We start from the raw sequence: 25050 nt of genomic DNA, 5'->3' as shown, positions 1-25050 counted from the left end.
CATCTGTTTTGAAAATTTCTTCTGATGTCTGACTAGAGAGTTCCTTCTCCGTTGGTGCCATAGGTACAAAAATGTCTCCTCACCCATCTGTTCTCTTAAATTTTACATGGAGCATCTGTTTGATAATGTGATGCTTTGCTCTGCAAACATCTGGAGTCCTAGATGTGCAGTTAGATAATTCTAGTAGCTAAATTACCTATTTCAGATCCAGAGTCCTTGTATCTCAGCAGCAGATGGGGCTATTTGCTGTTTAGTATGTTCTAGCTTTAGATCAGCTGACTTGTTTTGCTATTTAAACTTTGACTGTCCTGCTCCTCACACTTTTACCAGTGTGGAGGCGCAGCGTAATGGGGCTCAAATTGCCTGCTGCTTTTTACTGCTGTGGGTTTTTTTTACAGGAGACCTTGGCTATCTTAACTTGGCACAGAGTTCTACACTGTTTAAAGTACTGTTTAAAGTAAAGTATCTAGCTACGCTTTCAGGTACTAGGCTCTGCTTTTCCATCCACTTGCTCAGCATTAGGAGAAAAAAGGTTGGTTAAAATCTGGCCAGGTGGTCATCTGATCCCATGCTTAATACTTTGTTGATGTCTGAGCAAATTTAATGCTGATGGAACGTGCTAGCGCTGTCCCCTGTGAGCTACAGAACAAGGCAGCACCAACCCAAGCTTCCCTCTAAATGTGCCTCGTCTCAGGGCATGCAGGAAGCCCTATTCCATGGAAGGAAGGAAAAGGAGCTCAGTCACAAGCTACACTCGGGCCTTGCCATTTCTGAGACTGCAGACAGAGGGCTGCTGTCAGCATGGCAATCGGATAGAGAATGGAGCTTGGGGAATACCTGATCAGAGCAAGAGGCAGCCATCTTACAGCAAGGTGCATAGGTGGTGGGTATAGAAGGCCAGGGCAGGCTAAGCCTCCCCTAGTGCAGCTGGTTGTGGGATTTGCAGGGGAAGTTTTTGCTTATGCCCTGTGCAGGATCCAGAGAGACTGAGGAGGGGTATATGCTACTCAGCTTCCTGGTTTCAGAGTAGCAGCCGTGTTAGTCTGTATTCGCAAAAAGAAAAGGAGTACTTGTGGCACCTTAGAGACTAACAAATTTATTAGAGCATAAGCTTTCGTGAGCTACAGCTCACTTCATCGGATGCATTTGGTGGAAAAAACAGAGGAGAGATTTATACACACACACACACACACACACACAAGAGCTTCCTGGGTTCATCAATAATCTTTCTGGAGTCAGGAAGCTGAGTAACACATACTGCCTCTTGGCTCTGGACCCTACATGGGGCATCTCAAAAGCTCAGGTTCTTCAGAAGAGATGAGCCTTTTGGGGGGGATGGGCAGCTTGGGGTCTCAGGAGGGGGACTGCAGCACAGCTGGGAGGGTGCTGGCCAGCCTGGGTCTTCTCTGGGGGTGGGGGAGAAGGCTGGGGGTGGCTTAGGCAGAAGGGGGGAGGCTGGGGGGGCTAGTTTCCCTGAAGGGGGGCTCACCTGCTGCCCAGGGTGAGGTATGAGAGTTCTGCCTGATACTGAAACAGATCAACTGCACTGGGTGAAGCTTCACTCCCTTTAGACAGGTCTTTTTTTCTTTTCTCCCCCCTCCACCCCCCCACTCATCCCAAGGCAGTGCCACATTTATCACTTCTGTGGCATTGCTGGAGTCCTAGGGTGTTGGTTCTGCCTTGGCTCATGCAGCAGAGGGGCAGTGATGAGGAGCTAGCCCCTACATATGCTTGCTTAACCTGGGAACAAGCAGCAGCTAATATCACCTGGGTATCCCCTGCTCTGCTTGACATGAAGAGAACCAGCAGGACCATCCTGTTCTCAGTGCTCCTCTCTCTCCCCCCAATGTGTTGTAAGGGTCAAACGCCTTGTAAAGCTGCAGGAAAGCTCTGCCCCTGCATGTGATGAGCACTGCCCATGCTTGCCACGGGCCCTGAGCAGTAAGGGTTCTGCCCTATGTCTCCTGCCTGAGATGCTGACCAGCAGATAATCAACGGGGGTGATTTTTAGCATTCATCAGGCAGTGCAGAATGTAACAGCTCGTGGAGCTGAATAGAGACTTTTGCCCGTCTTTGTGTCTGATGTGCAAAGATGCAGCCCATTGACTTCCACAGCAAAGGGCCCTAGCCTAGCAGAAGGGGCAAACGGGTGTGGGTGTATTGAAACTGATTCTAGAGGAATCGGCAAATTCTGAGGGGAGATCCTTGCCAACAGAGTTTGTAGATTGCTTTGGGCAGGTAAAACATGGACCCTGCAGGCAACAGGCCATTTGCATGATTCTTATAGCATGCAACCCTGTACGTGAGTTTGATGCTGTCTAGCCAAAAAGCTCAAACAGGAACTTGCAATCTAAGGAGAAAACCTGCAACACTGAATCAGGCCAATAGCATGGATGAGGTATCCTTGCATGCAGGCCAGTCCTATGTTAGGGATGGAGCTTGCCTTTCAAAGTGACTGACTTCAAAAACAATTTATATTTTTGGTCCTTGATGTGAATATCCTGATGAATCTTTTTGAGTACCCTACCAAACCTGCTTACTCCTGACATCAGCGTTAACAGGGACTTCACTAAAGAGAAACTATGGGGAAGGAGAGGTTTCAGAGTAGCAGCCGTGTTAGTCTGTATTCGCAAAAAGAAAAGGAGGACTTGTGGCACCTTAGAGACTAACAAATTTATCAGAGCATAAGCTTTCGTGAGCTACAGCTCACTTCATCGGATGCATCCGATGAAGTGAGCTGTAGCTCACGAAAGCTTATGCTCTGATAAATTTGTTAGTCTCTAAGGTGCCACAAGTACTCCTTTTCTTTATGGTGAAGGAGGCAGCAGTATTGTCACTCTAAAGGCAAGTGCTGCTGCAAGATTGGGGTAGTAATCCTGCTTTATCTATACACTGGCTTCTAAAGCAAACAATGATTTGTTAGCACTCTCTGAAGGTGACAAACACGGGTGACCTACACAAATAAGGGATGTCTGTTCAAAATTATTAATGGAGTTTGGTGGGACATCAGATTATTTGAAAGCAAGGGATGGAATGGGAGAGTGCAGGGCGTACAGTGGTTACAGACACACTAATGATTGGGCCTATCTGGCATTGTCAGTGACAAACACCATTCCAAGAACATTCACAACAGCCACAGTTTCCAGAGCAATTCTTAAACTGGCCAATGGACCACTGATTGAAAAACAGCACTTGCTGGTGGTCCACGGGCATCTGGTTGATCCCAATGCACTAGGTTCTCCTTGTTCCCAACTGTTCTCTTAGGTTAAAGTAATCTAAAAATAAACCCGTGTTCCTATGCTTCTCTTGTTCACTTTACATTCTGGCTTCTGCAGCTCATTGTTCATTGACCAGAATTTAAAAAACCCCGTCAGCCAATCCGAACTCCCAAACAGTCAGAGATGTAAACTGCCACATGGTTAACAACAGTCTACTCTATAGTTGGCTAGTGCATGTGATGTACCAGATTCTGCTGTCACCTACTCCAGGGTAAATCCAGCCTGATTTAAAGAGAGTTGGTCCAGATTTAAGCTGGTGTAAACAGGGTTGGACTTTGGCCCAGTACATTTATAGCTAAGGCATTGCCAATGCAAGTATTCGATAATAGTTTTGTCTTCAGCTTTCACCCTTGCTTTTATGCACCAGCCTCAATCAGACAAAATGATTATCCATTGCAAATACATTGTCTGTGGATTTAATGCCATAGGCTCAGTGGCTCCAGCCTTGGCTATGGCAGCTCCATGTGGGCACAGAGCTTTGATACGCTTCTGCTTTGCCCCAGGTACAATAACCATCAGTACCCCAGGAATCCCCTCTTCAGACCGGTGAGTGACTGTGGGCTGGGGACGTTGGCTTGCGTTTGTCTGGAAAATACCGTGCACGTTAATGTGCTATGTTCAACAATGACACCAGAGTTACAGGCTTACTTTGATCCCCTTGTGATGCAGTCTTTAATTACATGATCACATATTATTCTTTGCACAGCATGCCTGCCTCATTCAGCATCCAGGACAGTGCTTGCTTAATGAGCTGCTGTGGACCTGCGGCAAGGGGGCGATGGAGGCACACACTTTGGGGGTGGTTTCACAGCTCTGGCAGACAGCAAAGCAATGCTGAGATTCAGGAATGCTAGGGCCAGTTCCAGGGTGGGAGGGGGGAGAGTTCTCTAGTGGTTATAGACCCTCCTGCCCTGTCTCCCTACCCCAGGCTCTTCCTGTCCCCTTCTGCTCATATTCCCCACCTGTTGCTATCCCTCCCCCAGTCTCTGCCCATTCACCACCCCTGACTCCTGCCCTTTTCCCCCAATTGTTCCAACTCCTTCTGCTCCTGTTCCTGTCCCCTCCTGCTCCTAACTCGCCTCTCTTCCAAGCTCCTATCTCCCCTCTGCCAGGCTCTTGCTCCCATCCCTGAACCCCCCTCTGCTTCTCATCCCCCAGCCCCCTGTTCTTCACCCCTCTGCTTTGGAGTTAGGCGTCCTCCTCCACATGCCCTAGGCAAGGCACCAGCAAGGGGAGCACTGAGAGCACCGGAGGGCCAGCCTCCCTGTTCTCAGTTTCAGGGCCTGGTGCCACAGCAGTGCCCCAGCTGCCAGGAGATGCAATGGCAGGGAAAGTCCTGCTCGGCCCCTGTCCTGGGCTGGAGCATGCTCAGTCACTCTGTGGTGATGGTGCATGTTCAGTCTGGTCACACGTGGCCACACTGCAAGGGAGCGTTCTCCATGCAGATTAACTCTTTGGAGAATTTAGCTGCCAAACTCTGACAAGTCTCTACTGATCACGTACAAACTGAAAGTTTTCAAAGCCTAATAACTGGTAAATGTGGCGGATTTTCATGGGAATAGCAAAAGGCACTTCTCTGACACCAGGCAATCCCACTGCCATATTTCAAGTGCTTTCTTCAAAGCATGGAGGTGCTAGAACTTCCCAACAGAACGGCTGTATGAATTTTTTTGACATGGGGCAAAAGAATGTATTTCCCCCTGACCTCATTCTATAAAATAGCAGAACCATTTTAGCTGAAACTTTCCAAAAAAAGTTCAGCTGGAGGCAGAGAGCTGGCATGGAAAATTTCATCTCAAATGGTTAAAGTTTGGCAAAGTTATAAGCAACTGAAAACAGGATCTTATAATGGAAGGTGTCAGGTAAACTTAAGTATAATGTTACCTGCTCTGCTTATAATAGATAATAATAGTACTTTGCACAACTCCAGCACCCTGTCCATCCAGCAATCCCAGCGATCTTAACTCACTTAAATGAAGAAGGCCTCTGAAGTAAGCATTATATGCATTTACACATAAAGTAACAAGCACAATCGTGTTGCCCAAAGTTACACAGCAAGTTGGTAGCAAGTTAGGAAAAGAACTCAGGAGTCTTGACTCACAGCCCTAAGCTCTTCTTACTAGACCAAAATCCAGGTACATGCACACAGCAGTAAACTAGCAATTGCTCTTTCCTGGTAGGCTTATGACAGCAGCACCCGCGGAGCGGCTTGTCTGGAACAGAAGTCATCTTTAAAGATCAAGAGGTTTCTTTCCAGATGCTGTATGGTGGCTAGATAACTTCCTATGCAGCACCAACAGCCTAGTGCAGTTACCCAGCAATGGGTGTTATTACACTCATGTTAAACAGGTTCCTCAATTTGCTTGGAATGAAAATTGCTTGTTCTGCTTTATCCTTTGTTTGACAATAGCACCTCAAATGTCCTGGGTGCTGCCCACACAGTGCCTGTCCAGAAGGGACCCTGATCGACAGCTCGGATCCGCAGGGGTCCCTGGAATAGACAGCAGAGCTGACAATGCTGGGCTTGGAGCAAGGGGAGAGGAGTCAGGTAAGGGATTACCCCAGCTCTCTCTCTCATAGCCCAAGTTCCCCACAGCCTCACCTCTAGCACTGGGATGGGTGACACCCAGCCCCATGCAAACAAAGCTAGTCTCTTGATCAGGCTGTTGTAAGCAAGGGCAGGCTCACACAACTAGAGTGGCCTAGGGTGGGAAGAGCTGGGTGGGGCCCCAACTTCTGTCACCAGGCAAATCCCTAGATCTCTGGTGAAGAAAGGAGAGACCAAGGTGGGTGTTTCAGGGAGGGTCCTGGGGAGAGTTGGGTGTCTCTTATCTGGCACCCCCCTCACCCGCATTCCCATTGCGCTGCCCCTCGTGTCTTTGTTCCAGTCCCCTTCACATTAATGAGCTCCCATGGAGCGGAGGTGCAGTATGGAAGCAAGGTGAGTCCTGGTCCCCCCCATGCCAGGCACAGAAGAGAGTCTGGAGAACAGGAATCAGGTCCCCCTATGCCAGGGCAGGGCAGGATCAGGGATGTGGGGATCGGGTCCCCCTGTGCCAGGGCAGAGCAGGATCCAGGGTGCAGGGATCAGGTCCAGCAGGCCAAGGCAGGGTCGGGGCGCAGGGAGCGGGTGCCCCGGGGCAGGGCAGGGCAGGGTCGGGGCACAGGGAGCAAGTCCCCCTTGTCAGGGCAGGGCAGGGCAGGGCAGGGTCGGGGCGCAGGGAGCAGGTCCCCCGGGGCCGGGCAGGGCAGGGTCGGGGCGCAGGGAGCAGATCCCCCGGGGCCGGGGCGGGACAGGGTCGGGGCGCAGGGAGAGGGTCTCCCTGGGTCGGGGCCGGGAAGGGCAGGGTCGGGGTGCAGGGAGCGGGTCCCCGGGTCAGGGCAGGGCAGGGTCGGGGCGCAGGGAGCGGGTCCCCCGGGGCCGGGGCGGGGCAGGGTCGGGGCAGAGGGAGCGGGTCCCCCGGGGCCGGGCAGGGCAGGGTCGGAGCGCAGGGAGCGGGTCCCCCCGAGGCCGGGAAGGGCAGGGTCAGGGTGCAGGGAGCGGGTCCCCCAGGTCGGGGCCGGGAAGGGCAGGGTCGGGGCGCAGGGAAGGGTCGGGGCGCAGGGAGCGAGGCCCCCGGGGCCGGGGCAGGGCAGGGTCGGGGTGCAGGGAGCGGGTCCCCCGGGGCTGGGGCAGGGCAGGGTCGGGGCGCAGGAGTGGGTCCCCCGGAGCCGGGGCGGGGCAGGGTCGGGGTGCAGGGAGCGGGTCGCCGGGGCCGGGCAGGGCAGGGTCGGGGCGCAGGGAGTGGGTCCCCCGGGGCCGGGGCGGGGCAGGGCAGGGTCGGGGCGCAGGGAGCGGGTCCCCCGGGGCGGGGCAGGGCAGGGTCGGGGCGCAGGGAGCGGGTCCCCCGGGGCGGGGCAGGGCAGGGTCGGGGCGCAGGGAGTGGGTCCTCCGGGGCCGGGGCGGGGCAGGGCAGGGTCGGGGTGCAGGGAGCGGGTCGCCGGGCCGGGCAGGGCAGGGTCGGGGCGCAGGGAGTGGGTCCTCCGGGGCCGGGGCGGGGCAGGGCAGGGTCGGGGTGCAGGGAGCGGGTCGCCGGGGCCGGGCAGAGCAGGGCAGGGTCGGGGCGCAGGGAGCGGGTCCCCCGGGGCAGGGTCGGGGCCGGGCCGGGCCGGGCAGGGTCGGGGTGCAGGGAGCGGGTCCCCCGGGGCTGGGGCAGGGCAGGGTCGGGGCGCAGGAGTGGGTCCTCCGGAGCCGGAGCGGGGCAGGGCAGGGTCGGGGCGCAGGAGTGGGTCCCCCGGGGCCGGGGCGGGGCAGGGCAGGGTCGGGGCGCAGGGAGCGGGTCGCCGGGGCCGGGCAGGGCAGGGTCGGGGCGCAGGAGTGGGTCCCCCGGAGCCGGGGCGGGGCAGGGCAGGGTCGGGGTGCAGGGAGCGGGTCGCCGGGGCCGGGCAGGGCAGGGTCGGGGCGCAGGGAGTGGGTCCCCCGGGGCCGGGGAGGGGCAGGGCAGGGTCGGGGCGCAGGGAGCAGGTCCCCCGGGGCCGGGGCGGGACAGGGTCGGGGCGCAGGGAGAGGGTCTCCCTGGGTCGGGGCCGGGAAGGGCAGGGTTGGGGTGCAGGGAGCGGGTCCCCGGGTCAGGGCAGGGCAGGGTCGGGGCGCAGGGAGCGGGTCCCCCGGGGCCGGGGCGGGGCAGGGTCGGGGCAGAGGGAGCGGGTCCCCCGGGGCCGGGCAGGGCAGGGTCGGAGCGCAGGGAGCGGGTCCCCCCGAGGCCGGGAAGGGCAGGGTCAGGGTGCAGGGAGCGGGTCCCCCAGGTCGGGGCCGGGAAGGGCAGGGTCGGGGCGCAGGGAAGGGTCGGGGCGCAGGGAGCGAGGCCCCCGGGGCCGGGGCAGGGCAGGGTCGGGGTGCAGGGAGCGGGTCCCCCGGGGCTGGGGCAGGGCAGGGTCGGGGCGCAGGAGTGGGTCCCCCGGAGCCGGGGCGGGGCAGGGCAGGGTCGGGGTGCAGGGAGCGGGTCGCCGGGGCCGGGCAGGGCAGGGTCGGGGCGCAGGGAGCGGGTCCCCCGGGGCGGGGCAGGGCAGGGGCGGGGCGCAGGGAGCGGGTCGCCGGGGCCGGGCAGGGCAGGGTCGGGGCGCAGGGAGCGGGTCCCCCGGGGCAGGGTCGGGGCCGGGCCGGGCCGGGCATGGTCGGGGCGCAGGGAGCGGGTCCCCCGGGGCGGGCAGGGCAGGGTCGGGGCGCAGGGAGTGGGTCGCCGGGGCCGGGCAGGGCAGGGTCGGGGCGCAGGGAGCGGGTCGCCGGGCCGGGCAGGGCAGGGTCGGGGCGCAGGGAGTGGGTCCTCCGGGGCCGGGGCGGGGCAGGGCAGGGTCGGGGTGCAGGGAGCGGGTCGCCGGGGCCGGGCAGGGCAGGGCAGGGTCGGGGCGCAGGGAGCGGGTCCCCCGGGGCAGGGTCGGGGCCGGGCCGGGCCGGGCAGGGTCGGGGTGCAGGGAGCGGGTCCCCCGGGGCTGGGGCAGGGCAGGGTCGGGGCGCAGGAGTGGGTCCCCCGGGGCCGGGGCGGGGCAGGGCAGGGTCGGGGCGCAGGGAGCGGGTCGCCGGGGCCGGGCAGGGCAGGGTCGGGGCGCAGGGAGCGGGTCGCCGGGGCCGGGCAGGGCAGGGCAGGGTCGGGGCGCAGGAGTGGGTCCCCCGGGGCCGGGGCGGGGCAGGGCAGGGTCGGGGCGCAGGGAGCGGGTCGCCGGGGCCGGGCAGGGCAGGGTCGGGGCGCAGGGAGCGGGTCGCCGGGGCCGGGCAGGGCAGGGCAGGGTCGGGGCGCAGGGAGCGGGTCCCCCGGGGCGGGGCAGGGCAGGGTCGGGGCGCAGGGAGCGGGTCCCCCGGGGCAGGGTCGGGGCCGGGCCGGGCCGGGCAGGGTCGGGGCGCAGGGAGCGGGTCCCCCGGGGCGGGGCAGGGCAGGGTCGGGGCGCAGGGAGCGGGTCCCCCGGGGCAGGGTCGGGGCGGGGCCGGGCCGGGCCGGGCAGGGGGCGGTGCACTCGGAGGGAACCTGAGCCGCTCGGGCTGGAGACGCCGCAGGGGCTGGCGCTGGGCCGGGGGGCGGCCCGGGCTCCCTCCCTCCGGCCAGGCGGGGTGGGGCGGCGGGACTCAGGTCACAGCCAGCGCGGCGCGCCCTACAGACCCCAGCGCTCCGGGGGAGACGGGCCGGGCCGGGCCCCATCGGCTTTAGCTGCGCCTCCGCCGGGGAAGCGAACGGAAGGTACCGGGGAGGGTCCGTCTGCCCGCGGCGTGGGGCTGGGCTGGGCGGGACGCGGGAGACACAGAACCGTCTGCGGGGGGTGGCCGCCGAGCCCGGTCCCCTCCGGGCTTTCGCAGCGTCCCCGCCGGGCTGCCCCGAGCTCCTGGGGACCCCCCTCCCTAGGATGCCCGGGGGCGCTCTCTCCGGGGGCACACACTGTGTTGCTGGGTTTCAGAGCAGCAGCCGTGTTAGTCTGTATTCGCAAAAAGAAAAGGAGGACTTGTGGCACCTTAGAGACTAACAAATTTATTTGAGCATAAGCTTTCGTGAGCTACAGCTCACTTCATCGGATGCATGCAGTGAATGCTGTAGCTCACGAAAGCTTATGCGCTAATAAATTTGTTAGTCTCTAAGGTGCCACAAGTCCTCCTTTTCTTTTTGTGTTGCTGGGGGCAGCTTTTCTCCTCTCCACTGGGGCTTTGGCCTCCCTGGGGCTCTGTGCCCGCCCAGGTCACTTCCAGAGGGAGGGAGCTGGAGCGTGTCGGGGGAGGGGGTTGAGGGGGGGTGTCCGAAGTGACACGATGAGGTCGGTTTCATTGCCCAGGGTGCAGAGTAGCCGCCCTGTTAGTCTGTATCCTTTTCTTATTGCCCAGGGTGGTTGCTGTGGAGCAGGCTTGGTCCACGTGTGCGACTGGAACTTTGCTCCAGGATCCTGCCACCTTCTCCTTAAAGCGCAAGGCACCTTTCCTCGCCCTTCCCTCCCAAACGTGCAGCAGCCTGTGTAGAGAAGTATCCAATAAATAAGTAGTTCCCAAACAAACCCTCCCTTCCAAACCTTTCTCCTCCCCTGGGGAGAGAGGGAACACGTGCCATCACTTAAAGAAAAGGAGGACTTGTGGCACCTTAGAGACTAACAAATTTATTTGAGCATAAGCTTTCGTGAGCTACAGCTCACTTCATCGGATGCAGTGAGCTGTAGCTCATGAAAGCTTATGCCCAAATAAATTTGTTGATCTCTAAGGTGCCACAAGTCCTCCTTTTCTTTTTGTGAATACAGACTAACACGGCTGCTCCTGTGAAACGTGCCATCACTTAATGCACTATTGGCACAGGCGCAGATAGTGCGATGATTATAAGACTCTATAGAGAACCGCACAGAGGGAGCTGAGACCCAGCCCAGGGCTCAGAGAGAGCAGCAGTCCTGGCATGAAGTACAGTAGCATTCACTAATGGCAAAGTCCTGCTGGAAGGTTGTTGCATCCATGAGGCCATACCATGCGTGTGGCACAGCTGGGGAGGTGTGTTTCACCCCACTACCTGAGGCAGTGGTGAGCAGTGCACTGGTTTCTGCCTGGCTGAAATCTCTGTTGCAAACTGTTGGTGAAATAGCCTAGTGCAGTGAGTTTCCCTGCAATTCAGTCATTGGGCTGATGGGAGCAAATGCTCCATGTGCTAAAGGCGATGTCACGGTTACTGGGCTCCAGAACCCCTCTTGAATGCTCTTCTGTGTCACTGGGGCTCAGCACAGAGGGACTGTCGGAAAAGCTTTTTATCTGGCATCTTTGTGGTGGCAGGGAACAGAGGAGCCGACTCTGCGGACGCCGCAGTGGTCATTCAGGCACCATCACCGTGCCAGAAGGTGGATTAACGGAGGGGAATAGCTTTCTGGTGCAGTCAGGCATGTTGTGACAGGATTTGGGATGTGGTGAGGAGTGGCTGCAAGTGCATTGAAACCCACAAATGCATGACAGGCTAAATCTGCAGCTCTCTGACTGGTGACGGAGGGAGCTCCTCTTGACCCGCCTGGCGCCACTTCATGCACCATCGCTTTCCCTTTCCTTATAGCTGAGAATCCAGAAATTCACCAGCCAGTTCCAGCAATCTCTCTCTGAGGCCTTATTGCAAACCTAGAGGGATCTATGTCTAATCTGTCTGTCCACCTCATCTGGGTGTTTCGGATACACCCAGCATGCTGGTATCAATGGGTCCTTCTTCAACTCTAATGGGAGTCTGTCTGTCTATCTAACCACCCACCCACCCTGCTTTTCACTTTAATATCTCAGCAACTGTTCAGACTCACCAGATTGTCTGTATGATAACAAAGTCAGCTGGGCTGGTTTCCAGAACGTTCGTGTCACTCTGCTGGCATGTCCTATGGCAGGCGACGGTGAATCTCCAGGGTAGATTAGGGAGCGTGCTCGTTTGGGAGCAATTTGATCAGCTGTTTCCTTAGTTCTCTACAGGAATTCATTGTTGAACCAATTCTTGGCATTCGTAGAGAATGCCCATAAATCTGAAGGGATCCCATTTGCTTGTCCACCCTAGGCCTTATCGGAGCGACTTCCAGCCCGAGGCAGGTGATGCTGTTGTGGGGTCAGACCTCTTTCTGATTGGCAGCCAACAGCCATGGAGAATGAAGGGCATTATGTCCTCATGGGACAGGTGCAGTGCGGGCTGTGGTTTGAGCAGAAAGTCACATAGCCAGGCCCTGAAGAGAGGGGAGCTCAGTATCTAGACCTTGGCCTCTCTGCTGAGGCTGCAGATGGGGGTGCCGAATGGGAGGGTGGATTTTGTGATGGGGGTAGTTCTGAAAGGAGCTAGCCTGAGACCAAAAACTAATTTTGTAGAGGCCAACAAGCAATCGCTTTAGGAGGTAACATTCGGTCTCTACTGAAGTCGAATTCAAACCAGTGTCCAGAGGTACCAAAGCCAATGCCTCAAGCCCCTGAGCCAGCCAGAAGCCTTTATTTTTATTTTCCAGGAGAGCTGGTTTGCAAGTTGATGGCTATGAACTGTAAATGCATGAAGCAGAGTTCTCCAGAGCCCAAAGGAAAGCCTACAGCCATTGCATGCCCAGCTGTCCTGCCGACTGGCATTATAATTCTCTATTTATTAAGAGCCGAGAGTGTGTCTAGCACTGTACAAAACACAGCAACACAGCCCCTGCCGGGTACAACAGGTCAGACCCAGAGTCCAGAGCCTGAAATTGTTTGTGATTTCTTGTGATTGGCATTGATAATTATTAGTGACTCTCCCCTTGTGTCCGCTCTCGGTGCTTTGAAGTCTGCAGTGAGATTGTCCCTCCTTCTCTTGAGAGGATACATAGAAAGTGAAAGTTTAAATCTTTTGCGTCAAGTGTTTCCAAAGAGGAAACACGTCTGTTGGCTCATCAGAGAAGCAGTGGTTTGAATGCCAAGGACGGGAGTGACCCAGATGCTGCTAATTCACAAGGCAGACTGCAGGGGTTCCTTTTTTTCTCCAAATGAAACTTTGGGACTGTACTAATCTGTGTGTGCCTGGGGAAATGACGGTGATTAGCATGCACGGCTCTCCCTTCCTGCTGTGTCATGTGGCATCAATGGCAGGTCAGTGTCATTCTGCCCCAGTGCTTCTCATGCAGCGGGTGGGGCCCATCCAGCCTGGGGTGCCTACCACAAATTGTAACTCTGGATCCAAAATTGGAGCCTGCCTGGTGTGTGGCTTGCAGCTCCCCCAAGGTGGCTCACTCACCACCTTTCCGGCTTAATCTCAGGGGCAAACCTGCAGGCGGCGAGGAGATGGCTGGATATCTGCTGGCCTGTTTGGATTTGGAGCATGATGGGTCAGTCAGTCTCTTTGGAAATTTAAAGCCAAGAATGGAACCCTGTCACCACCTGGCTCCATGCAAATTGCAGCCCCATGGGCAGTCAGCTCACCCCAGCCCCCAAGGCAGGAGTGGGCAAACTATGGCCCTGAGCCTCTCCCCACGCCCCAACCCCCCTGCCCCAGCCCTGATCCCCCTCCCGCTCGCCAAACCCCTTGATCCCAGCCCGGAGCACCCTCCTGCACCCCAAACTTCTCAGCCCCACCCCAGAGCCCACACCCCCAGCCAGAACCTGCACCCCCTCCCGCACCCCAACCCCAATTTTGTGAGCATTCATGGCCCGCCATACAATTTCTGTTCCGTCAGGCCACAAAGTTTGCTCACCCCTGCCCCAAGGGAAATAGACCCTCTGACCCCACCCAGTGTCCCCTCTGCCAAAAGCCTGTGCAAATAAACAGGCCTCTGAGTGTGACCGAAAGGTCAACAAGCTCCAGGGACTGAGCTGCAGAGTTGAGAGCCTCTAGCTGATAGCTCGGGGACTCTCGGGAGCCCTTCCCTGTAAATCGGACTCCCAACTGTCCTGACATCTGGGGCAGAGAGGGGATTTCAGGTGTGTCCACAACCCAAGCTATATAGGTCAGAACGTCCCCGCTGCAGGGCACTGGGGAAGGGATTGGAATGCAGATCAGACTGCAGGGCACAGCTGTGACAGGTGCCCGGCCTAGCGAGTGGGCAGCTGTGGTTCCCAAGTGCCCCTGTGCAGAGGGTATTGTGGCATTCTTCTTTAGAGGTGGCCGGGTCCTGCATTGCTGCAGGGAGGCCCTGTCCGAGGGAGAGGTCGCGGTCTCCCAGCCGAAGGCAGAGGCCCCCGTCCGGGGGCAGAGGTCGCGGTCTCCTGGCCAAAGGCTGATGGAAGAGAACCATTTCTGCTATTTGGTCTCCTAATAACAGCAGTGGTCTATTTTCCAGTGTGATACCTGCGCACATTGACACCATGGCAATTCCAAAGATATTTTACCAGCTTTAACTCAAGTTGTGCTGGTGCTTGACAGATGTGGACAAGTGTCTCACCAGGAACTGGACTAAGATCATCAACTTGCTTCACAGAGCAGCTGGGAAGGAGCTGGAGCTATAACCAAAGGAGCGGAAAGGGGACCAGGAAGTCAGAGCAAGGAACATGGGGGACTCTGAGAAGATGGAGAACAACTGATGGTGAATACAGGAGCCCAAGCCCTCCGGTGTGGGCTGGACACCGCCTACACTCAATGCCTGTTATGCCCTGTGGAGCGATGTGTAACGGTGTTCTGCAATGGTGGGGTGGAAGGGAGGTTTGAATGGCTTCACAAAGTGGTACCCAGATGCTATGGCGTTAGAAGCTTCGTAGAGTTGATACAGCATCAGGACCTGGGCCAGCCCTTCAAGCACCAGGAGTGGATGTGCCAGAACACAAGCTGGTCCCTCTTAGCTGCTAGCAGAGCGTTCTCAAGGGCGGGATATTGTCTGTGCTTCATATCGATGGTGGCCACATCTCACACTTCAGTAGTACCTTTTATCCCAGAAGAGCCCAAAGGCCACTACAAACAGGATCTAACATACAGGATCTCTGTTGAAAAGGCAGTTGCATCTGGGATGGAGCACAGCACCTATGCAGCAACACTACACAACAGCTCGGCCAGGAAGCGAAGGGGAATCCTGTACACAGTTGAAACTTCATGGGGAGCTCAGGGAGCTGGCATGTCATCGCCCAAAGTGGACTTTTGCCAGGATGCTGGGCTTAACGCCCCTCCCTGCTCTTGAAATAAAAGGGCCAGGGGATTCTTACCAGCCACAAGGGTCAGGACTTATGTCTCATGTGAAGGACAGTAGCACAGGGACATGTGCCACTTACTGAATCATTAACACACTTCCTGGGTTTTCCAGGGAGGTCTCCCATCCAAGCACTGCCAAGCCTGACTTTGCTTAGGCTGTGAGAGCTGATGAGATCACTGGCTGAGGTGGCCTGGCGGGAGCTTGTTACTGGAGGGTAGCAGAATAGTGGCCTTTAGCTGGAAAGGACTGTGGCCATGGGCTGGACGCTGCGCTCTCCATGGTGTGGCAGGTGGCCAAGGAGCACAGTGCAGCTCTGTGCAGAGTTTTGGCAGCACGGAGGCACCGGCCCAGAGAACTCAGGGTCTTGCCTGCCCTGGGCCCAGGCCTGGAGCCATCCTGGAGCCGACAAAACTGTGCAAAGTGGGCTTTGGTTAAGAAAACAGGATGACCTGCAGGGTGGGGAAATCTGGAAAAAAGACAAATAAACTAAAAGCTCAATGAAATCCAATTCATCCCCTGGCCATCACCTCATCAGGCAACCCGTCTGCCACTGGGATTGTTGGGGCTTCTCCACTCAATGGGGCCAGTTATAATCAGTACACAGTTTCCAAAGCAAACTTACTCCCAGTGTCCCTAAGAACACCACCGGATCTTACCAAGCTGCCTGCATTTTCCGTCATGCCTGGCAATGACTCACCTTCTGCACTTCGCTCCGCTCCAGCCATGAAAACAGATCTGTCGGCTTCGCCTTCGTTCTGGCCCATTCTCATTCTCCTCTGCAAGAAATCGGCCGCATTACTGGGGTGCAAACTCGGGGGGAGCGGATATTGACATTCAAATAAAAAACAGTTGCTGCTGAAATCAAGGCCAGTGTTTTTCCTAAAACGTTTGTACTGAGACTAGGGCTGGTGGAACTTTTTTTAAACACCCCCCTGCCCCGACTTGTGGGCCTGCCCCACCTGTCTCTGATCTCCTGAGTCCCAGTGACTGTGCCTAGCCTAAACACAGCTGTGCTTGTTTGCCCCACACAGTGAGTCAGAGCCTAGTTTTCCTGGCAGCAAACAGAGAGGCACAGAACCCTTCAAGAATCAACATGACAATGGGCTCGGCTGGGAAAAGCCAAATTCCTAACTAGTGAGGCTGTTTTTTTCCTTTTGTTTTTCTCCTTTTGGGGATTAGATTAGAGTAAGCGAAAAACAAACTCCCAGCCCATGGAGGGGGCGTGTTTCTGAAGTGACACCGGCCCACATTTCGAGTGCTGTTCCACCAGGTATTCCAGTCGCTGAGGTCCTCTTGGAGATTCCTGAACGCAAATGAGTCTGAGGGGGAATTTTGGTTGGTGGAGTGGAATGATCCCAGCTGGGATTTGACCAGTGTGCTGGGCATCACAGAGGGCCTGGTGACAATTGAGACTGCGTGCATCCTCTGAAGCACCACGTGGGAGCTACAAAGTAATAAATAGCAAGGGGAAGCATGGCCTAATGGTTAAAGCAAAGGACTGCGATTTTCCAGAACTGGCTTCTCTTCTTGGCTCTGGTTCTAACTCACTGTATGACCTTGGGCCAATCACTTCATCCCTCTGGGCCCTGAGAGTATGTGTTCACTGGAGGCCAGCCCATGTCCACTGATTCAGGCTCACGGGGATATCTGCAGTGTAGACATCCCAGCTGGCTGGCGCCTAGGCTCTGGGACCCTCACCCTCTGAGGTCCCAGAACCCAGGCTCCAGCCCAAGCTCAAACATGCACACTGTAACTTTCGAGCCCTGTAGCATGAGCCCTGCAAGCCTGAGTCAGCTGACATGGACCAGCCACGGGTGTGTTGTTGCAGTGTAGATGTGCCCTGAGTGTCCATCTGTCGAGTGTAGGGTGACCAGATGTCCTGATTTGATAGGGACAATCCCAATATTTGGGGCTTTTTCTTATATAGGTGCCTATTACTCCCCACACCCTGTCCCAATTTTTCACACTTGCTATCTGGTCACCCTAGTCAAGTGGTGGTGCTGGAATGACATCCACCGTTGCCGCGCTTAGCGAGCCTCAGATGAGGAGTGTGACACCAGGGCTGAGCAGTAAAAACCTGGGTCTGATCTGCTGGACTCTCCCTGCAGCTGGACTCAATTCCTGGGCTCATGCTGACTGCAGCAGGCTTGCAGGAGGTTAAGTGACAACAGAATTGGGCAGGGAGCCTGTAATCCCCACCATTGCTCCAGCACTGCCAGCGCAGAGACGTGCAGCTGCAGTTCCAAGATCTCGCACTCAGCTCTGGCCCCCCTCCTTATATGACCCAGAACGTCAAGTCCAGGGGAACATACCTGAGTTTGTGGGACAGGGGAAAGCCAAGGGATCTATTGCTGGCAAGGGGGCTGTGAATGACCAAAGCAAACGTATAGTCACAATCTGCAGATCCACCTAGTTCCTTTAAATACCCTATTTGTCACTGAATCTCCTCCCATGTTACTACACAAGGAAGCCAAGAAAAGGGCCAGAGACATAAACGACCAGATTGGAGCTGCCTGTCTTTCTGCTCTCGTTTCTGTCCTCCTGCCGCTCTGTCATCAGCTTGGGTGGGGCGAGCCGCACATTTATAGCAACGCGGGACCACATCAGACTCAACAAACTGTGCCTGGCAGTCTCCTCAACACGCCTGGCACAGAGGGGCACTCCTGATCTGTTTCCAGCCTGCCTTGGCTCCCTCAAGGCGGTATGGAACGTGTGGTTGGGGTGGCATTACGGAATCAGTAGCTCTCTGGCCCGCTCGGGTCTTGGCTCTGTGGGATCGGCCCCTCCCAAGTCAGGAGGTTCATGTTTAGAAGAGAGAGAAACCGATGTCATCGTAATAAATATTTATAAGGTGCCTCCTGCCCAAGGCTTTCTAGACCTCACTCACTTCAGTCAATAAAATCTACAATAAAAGCTTTCTTGTCCACGTACTGAACAGAAACGCTGCCCAGCTCCGTCTGCCTGAGCTATTACTGGTTTGAGATGCTCGTGCCAGTCCAGGCCAAATTGACTTGAGCTTCCTGCCAATTCTGATGGGGTAGAGTGGCTGCGGTCAGTGCGCCCAGTGCAGTTGACTGCGTGGAATCAACGTTCCATGTTCTGCTTGGTCTTGGGCAGGGAGATGGGTCTCCAGGTGAGACTCCCCTGGCAGATTTTTGGCTGCCAGGCTTCGCTCTCTCTTTGGCAGAGTAGCTTTGCTTGCTTGCTGTCAGCCTGTGTCCGTTAGGAGCTGGGCCCTTGGAGTGACTTTAACCCAGCTCTAAATTCCTGATGGTTTGTAATGAACTCCTGCCCTTCTACCAGCATGGTGCCTTCTGCCTGCCTCACGCACCCCAGCTTGGCTGCATGCTCCTCTCCCTGCTTCCAGTCCCCCTGCCTTCTCCTGATCCTTCAGCTGTCACACTTCCACTGCATTTCACTCCAAAGCCAGCAGCACTCATCCTCCTACAACAGCACTCCCAACTGAGCCCAAGCCAGGCCCTCTGTGTGGAGCCCCTGTCCTATTACCCCACCCGCTCCCTTGGTTTTCTTCACAATGGTGTTTATTAAGAGTTTGGCCCTCCAAGTGCTTCTCACTGGTCATAGCACTGCCCTGAGTATTGCCCAGCAGAATGCCCCGCGCCTGGCACACACAGCCAGCACTGCTGGCTAGCGGGCCAGGGGACGTCACTCACTGGAAGCCGACATTGGTGCAAGGATGGGACATGCCGGATGTGGATGGTTTGTTTTGAATCACGCCACCCTGCCATTTCTGTGCGACTCTGGCTAGGCACGGCGCCGCCACAGAGGAATCTTCAGTCTTGTATCTGCCTCTGCTCTGCTGCTTCTGGCAAGGTCATTTCCATGGAAGGACCTAGCACCTGTGGCATCCCGCTGCCCCGGTTTTTCCTGTTGCACCAGCTTGTCCCGTTGCACCTGCTTCTCCCATCGCAGCAGCTTCCTCGTGGAAAGTTTCCTGACTTTCAGTGCTGGAGAGGCCTCTGTGTACCCGACCCCGGGGTGTACATAACTATGTGATCTATTCTCCCCTGGTGGGGGGGTGTGCAGCTGTGATACCCGTATATTAATGGGACGCATGATGGGGGGAAAGATACAAATGGCCTGTTTAGATAACAAAGGACTGTAAAGCAAAGGCTGTCTGGGCATTCCTGACCCTCCTACTATTGTGTGTGAGAAGAAAGAGGAAATGGAGAAAGGCCATGTGGGGCCAGTGCAGCGGAAATCTCACACTGAGCTGTGAGCACTGAGGTTGCTGGCCCTGGTATGCAGCACCCAGATCACTATCTCCTTCCTGCGCCCCAGGGCGTTTCGGAAGGGCTGAGACCTGCAGCCACTGAGTCACTCAGGTCGCAGGTTCGGCTGCAGGTTCACATTGCATGACATTGTGCCAGGACAGCGATACTCTGAGCTCAGAGGTTCAGGGGCCAAGTAAGGGATCAGCATTACCCAAAAGAGCCATACTCATGGGAATTCATTACTCTAGTACTGTAGATTCATAGTTACGCAGCATGACGGGGCAAATATTTAGTTTATATCTATATATTCTCACAGTAATTAAGTTAATAACTTAATTGGTTAATTTTTAAAAGCATCCTGATTGGCTAATAGCTTAGGTTGGTTAATAATTAAATCACCCAGTGTTTTATCACAGGCTGCAAAGAGCCGCAGGAGACACATCAACGAACCATGTGTGTCTTGCTGTGTTGGGGTGTCATGGAGAAGCTTGGCATCGCTATGTCTGGCATCAGGACATGGTGTCAGCCATGTTATGATGAAATCGCTTAGGGGGACATGCTGCAAAGTGTCACTTAGGCTCTGTTAGTAGCTGGGGTCCCACTGATGTGGCTCGTGGGGTCTGGGATTGCCCTGACAGTACTGGGAAGATCCCAGGGATGTTGGGTTGGGTGGCATCCCTCTAGCTGCATGCAAACAGGGGTGAGCAGAGGGGAAGCAGCCGTTCATGGGAGCACATGAGACTTTCACAAGCTCCTGACAGACTGAAGAGCCGTTGGCTTGCAAATATCCGGTGCCATGGTTCATAAAACTAAGGGGTCATGGCTGGGTGTCTGGAGCCAGGGATCTGCCTCGCCTCTTCCAGTCAGGCCATCCCCCCAAATGCCATCCTGCCCTGGGATGGTGGGGAGGGCTTGTTTCCAGTTAACACTAAGCCATCAAGATACCAGTGCTTTAAATTACAACCATCCTACATAAAGGTGTGAAAGGCTCTTCTAGGAGCCCTGGGGAGGAGGAGGTGAATGTGGTGGGCACGCTTGCTGGGAGAGAGCTGGGAACATGGCCCGCATGTGGCAGCCTGAAGAGACCCTGCCCAGTTCACCGAGGGCTTGAGCCTTTTCCCAAGTATATCCACGGGGAAACTCCCATTGGTTCCCCGGCAGCAGGAGTGGGCCATAAAGACAAACAGCTTCCCAGGGCCATCCCTCCCCTCCGGAGAACTTCTCTGGATCCCTTCCCCACAGTTCTTAGATCCCCTTTGAACAACCTGGTTGGATGAAAGACACTGAGAACAACAGCACAAATGCCTTGCCAGGGAGGGAGCCCCTGGCCGTGGGCTCCTTTAAGGAGTGGGGCAGGGAGCTAGTGGCCTGGGGCTGATGCTGACTCGGACAGCCTGGGGAATGGAATCCTCCCTCTGCCTGGGGAACGGGTAGGATCCAGGCAGCAGCCAGGGTGCCACCCCCGCAGGTGGGTGGAGGGATGCTCAGAAGATTAGGCTGCCTGGAACATGCAGCTGTAAAATCTGCCATGGAATTTTACTGTGTGTTTAAATTAACCCTTGGAGTGCTGGCAATTTCCAGACTGCTGCCGGCTGAGCACTGCGGGAGCCTGTGTCTGTAGGTATTCATAGTGAAAGCCCGACATGACCTCTAGACCCTGAGCACTTGGGCTACTGCTTTCTGCCCTATGTCTCTGCCTGGTGTTTACACTTGGCCAGGGCGGGGCAGCTCTGCCTAGACCCCTAGGGCTGCTTTTTTGCATCTGTTGCCCATGGTTGTCGCTGGGCTGGAGAATAGGTCCCTTTGACTGGTGGCTGGCAGGGCCCATGGTTACTGGCTTTGCCCTGGGCTGGAGGTTTGTCTGAAGAGGTGACGGCTGTTTGGGCTTTGCCCATCGGGGTTTTGTTTTATCTTGTACTTTTTGTATGACACCAGAGATGCTTTGGTTGGGATTTTCAAAGGCGCCCATGGAAGTTAGGCACCTCCAGTAAATATCAGGGAGAGTTGGGTGCCTAACACACACTGGTTCCTTTGAAAATCTGCCCCATTGTCAATAGCCTGAATACCGCTCAGGCTACAGAGGGCCCCGCGTTCACCAAAGGGTCAGTGCTGTGACTGAGCTGTGTTAGCAGACGTATGTGTGTGGAATTTGTAAGGCAGGAAGTTTGCGTGGTGCCCTTGCACCAAAGGGAGCCAGGGAGGGACTAGGCTGATGACCGAAGCTAACTTTACCCTTTATCTCCTGGGGCTTTAGAGAGTCTGTGCTGACTGCTGCCTTTCCAGCCAGGAGGGAGGCATTGTGCATCAGCCTCTGTCTTATATTCTTGTATGGGGGAAGCAGTGTGGTCTAGTGGCTAGCGCAGTAGACTGGGGCTTCGGAAAGTTGGGTTCTAGTCCCCGTTCTACCACTGGCCTGCTGGGGTAAATTGCTGTCCTTCTCTGGGCCTTAGTTTCTCAATCTACTCTGCTATTGTAGCCCCTGCAAAGTGGGCCGATAGTGATAGTGACCGCCTTTGTAAAGCTCTTTAAGATCTATGGATGAGAAGCACTAGATAAGAGCTATGTATTCTCCTTCTGCTTCTTCAGTGGAAGCTGGAGATCTGTCCTCGTAGGCAGTGTCTAGACTGGACTCTCCCATCATCACAGTGGTGTGGACGAGGGCGGACACACTGGTATGTCTGTGTCTGTGATATTTGACCCTGCTCAGAGCAGGTCTAGCTGACCTGCAGGTTAAATCACAGGTGACCACCTGTGCCCTGGCTGCTTTAGTGTCCCCTACTGCTTGGTACCACCACAGGAGCTGCGCCAGCGGGAAACCTCCCGAAGGAGGCTAGTGTAAATGTGCCTTGGAGGAGAATCTGGTGTAAAGATCCTGGTGCCATCGCTGGGAGGGCTGAGTCACCACGGTGATAAACCTGGGGAAATGTCAGCGGAAGGAAACCAAATCTGAAGATGGGACAAAGACACAAGTGAGCAGGGAGGGAGACATAGGGCAGCCAGAGACAGTCATTCAGAGGCCAGCTCAGGGGCCTGGGAGCTCTGGCCTCTATTTCTGACTCTGTCCCCCAGCTGTGGGGAGGGGTGACCTTTGGCATTGGTTCCCCATTGGAACAGTTGCGACCAGGCTCCGGGGGTGCTGCGGTGTGAGGACGCATTGTTCATCCAGCTGTGTAAAGCGCCAAATGCCTTCGTGGCTCCAGCTAGCGCTCAGAAGGGCTGAGAGACCCTCCGGAGGTTGGGGCTTTGAGTCTGCTCGGGATCAGCTCTGCAGAGGTGGGCTGGAGACCCCATGTTCCTCGGCCAGCTGGGGGACCCTGAGCCTTTCCCGTGGGGTTTGGCACACCTCTCGCGCACCCATCCAGCATAGGAAGAGTAGAGGTAGCACAGGAAGGGGAAGAGTGGGGCAGCGAACTACTTGGGACTTCCCCAACACTTTGGGCTTGGCTCATTTGCCCCTGCTTTGGGAATTCAGAGTGGTTCTGCCCATGGTGTCTCTGGGTGAGAGGGTGGGATGCAGGGAACAGAGGCTGGACACTGGACTGGGAGCCAGGACACCTGGGTTCTAATCTTGGCTCCCTAGGTGACCTTGGACCGGTCACATCTCTTCTCTGGGCCTCAGTTTCCCATCTGTATAAAGGGGATAATGACGCCCCCCCCCCTTTGTAAAGTGCTCCCATAGGAATGAAAAGCCCCTCTCTACAAGCCAGGTTTCTCCAGCTCCACAAGGCCTGCTCAGCACTTCACGCCTGGCCGGGGGCCTGCAAAGCCCAAGATCCCAGTGTAGCGACAGACTAACTGCACGGAGGGGAAGCTGCACAATATGGACATGCCCCACAAAGGCAATGCCGAGGCTGGGTCGCTCCTTGGAGTCAGGACCTCCCTTGAGCAGGAGATGAACTGGGTGGTGTGGAAGGAGGAGAGGGGGTGGCTGACCCAGAGAGAGGAGCAGGAGGAGATGGGGGTGGGTACGGAGCTGGGCAAGGCCTTCAAAGTAAAGAGGAGACTCTGAGCGAGTGGATGAAGCTGTGTAAGGCAGGACAAATGGTGCTCCAGGCTGGTGACTCTCTGGCTCTGTTCTCCTTGCTGTTTCCTTCTTCCCCATCCCTGCACCACCTCCCCTGGCCACGTGGGGCACGTGTGCTGCCCCAGCCTGGCAGGCAGCGGTGTACCTCCGTCGCTCAGTGCTGGGATATTTCCTGATACCAGAGTGGGGAGACGCTGAATTTCCGATGACACGGCACCAGGATTGCTGTGCCATTGAAATCTGCTGGCTCTCTAGTAATGACATGCTACATAATTAGAAGCATGTTATCCAGCAGACGTTCCAGTCCCAGGCTTGGAGAGCAAAGCCCCACATTAGGGCTTGTTATACAAAGCTGCAACCAAGTAGAAAATGACATGTTACCAGGCTGCTTTTTCTGTCCTCCCAGAGCTGCCGGGGCCCGTCAACAACAGCACAGACACCAACACCTTGGCTCCTGTAGCTGGCTGTGGCTTAGAACTTGCTGCCTGCTGGTTATTTCTTTTGCAAACTTTCCTGTGCACCAGAATAAATCAGGGACATGGATTTGAATTCCAGCTGCAGGGCAATCAACACGCAGGTCCCTCCCCTGCCATGGAGCCCTCATTTGGATCTCCTCCCCCATCCCATTGCAAGCCTCCATCTCAGGGTCTGATTGAAACAGATTCCCTGTTGCCCCTCAGTTGTGTCACCATTTCCACCTGTGCAGTGCAAGTGTGAAACACTAGGGGGCAGCATCTCACCTTGGTCTGCTGTGGTGTAACTGTCTGCACGCACGAGGGGCAGGGTGACAGTGAATTGGGACCAAGAAGCCTGGTCCTCCCCTTGCCTACACCTGGGAAAACTAGGAATGTCGCCATTGAAGTCAGCGGAGCAGCCCGAGTGTGAAACCAGCATGAGACTAGAATCGGGCCCTTAGCATTCACATGCATGCCAGCCGTCTGCTGAGCCCGCTCTGTGGGGTCCTGCGAGTGCCAGCCCAGCCTGCTGGGCCAGGGCAGAAGCTTCTGCCTCTCTCCTGCTGCCCTGGATCCACTGCCTTGTGTTGCTCTTAGCCAGGCCCTTGGTGTTTATTGGTGGGGGGGGTTCGGGTGGCTGGTTGGTATTTATAGGGCTGGAGAAAGAAGAGCCTGTTCTCTCCCCTGCGCTGGGCTGTGCCCAACAAAACCACATCTGGGCAAGGCAGGGCCTGCGGCGGGGCTCGCCCTCTCTCATTACAGCAGCTCTTTGAAACACGAAGCCGGCAGCCGATTGGATCCCATGCAGATCTGCAGATATAAGGGGACCCGGCTGGCGCAGGTTTGCTAGCTGCCTGCCCGTCTGGCCCTGCATCCCAGGGGCCCTGGCTCCGAGTGCAGGGGAAGCACGTTTACTGAATGTGTGGGAGAAGTGAGATGCGGGGAGTCTGTGATCTCCCTGAGCATGGAGGGACTGAACCCCAGTTCAGGGAGTCCCCTCACTAGGAGCAAAGGGGTGAGAACTGGGAACTGGCTAGGAACAATCCCTCCTGCCAGCGAGACCCAGGAAGCTGTTGCAAGATCCCAGCAGGCAAAGATGTGAGGGGAGCAGGGGCCCTGCAATCTGATGTGTGTTGCTCACCCTGTCTGCTGGGTTATTCTGTTTTAAGAGGGGCTGAATCAATTTGATCCACCCCCATCCCCTGGGAGATCTCGGTCCTCTTTGGGGCTGTGTAAGGGGGTGTCTACCCTGCAAAGGGGGGTGAGCGTACCTGTGTTAGCATTACTCCAGCTATCACAGGTAACAATAGCAGAGTAGACCTGGTGGCAAGGGTTTCAGCGTAGGCAGGCAGCCCATGGGTTCTGTGGCTGGCTTGTACTGGAGCCACTGGCCCACGCCGCCATCTTTGTGCTCCTATTGTTACCCGTGCTGGCTAGTTCCGGGGTGCTCCTACCTTCAGGGCAATCCCCCTCTTCCC

General features: G+C 56.3%; 1 protein-coding gene across 2 annotated transcripts in view; it reads left to right on the top strand.

Moving 5' to 3' along the window:
• The first annotated feature begins 9304 nt into the window (after nucleotides 1-9304).
• Nucleotides 9305-25050, top strand: part of TRPV4 (transient receptor potential cation channel subfamily V member 4) — a 41751-nt gene continuing 26005 nt past the window's right edge. The window contains exon 1 of one of the 2 annotated variants that reach the window (XM_038373900.2): nucleotides 9305-9487. The gene's annotated coding sequence lies outside the window, so the exon portion shown is untranslated. The remainder of the gene's footprint in view (nucleotides 9488-25050) is intronic. The other variant, XM_038373899.2, reaches the window with a different exon arrangement.

This window comes from Dermochelys coriacea, chromosome 15 (genome assembly GCF_009764565.3).
Source record: "Dermochelys coriacea isolate rDerCor1 chromosome 15, rDerCor1.pri.v4, whole genome shotgun sequence".
Taxonomy (NCBI): domain Eukaryota; kingdom Metazoa; phylum Chordata; order Testudines; family Dermochelyidae; genus Dermochelys; species Dermochelys coriacea.
Note: the sequence above shows the minus strand (reverse complement) of the source record. Positions and strands in the feature narration are given on the sequence as shown.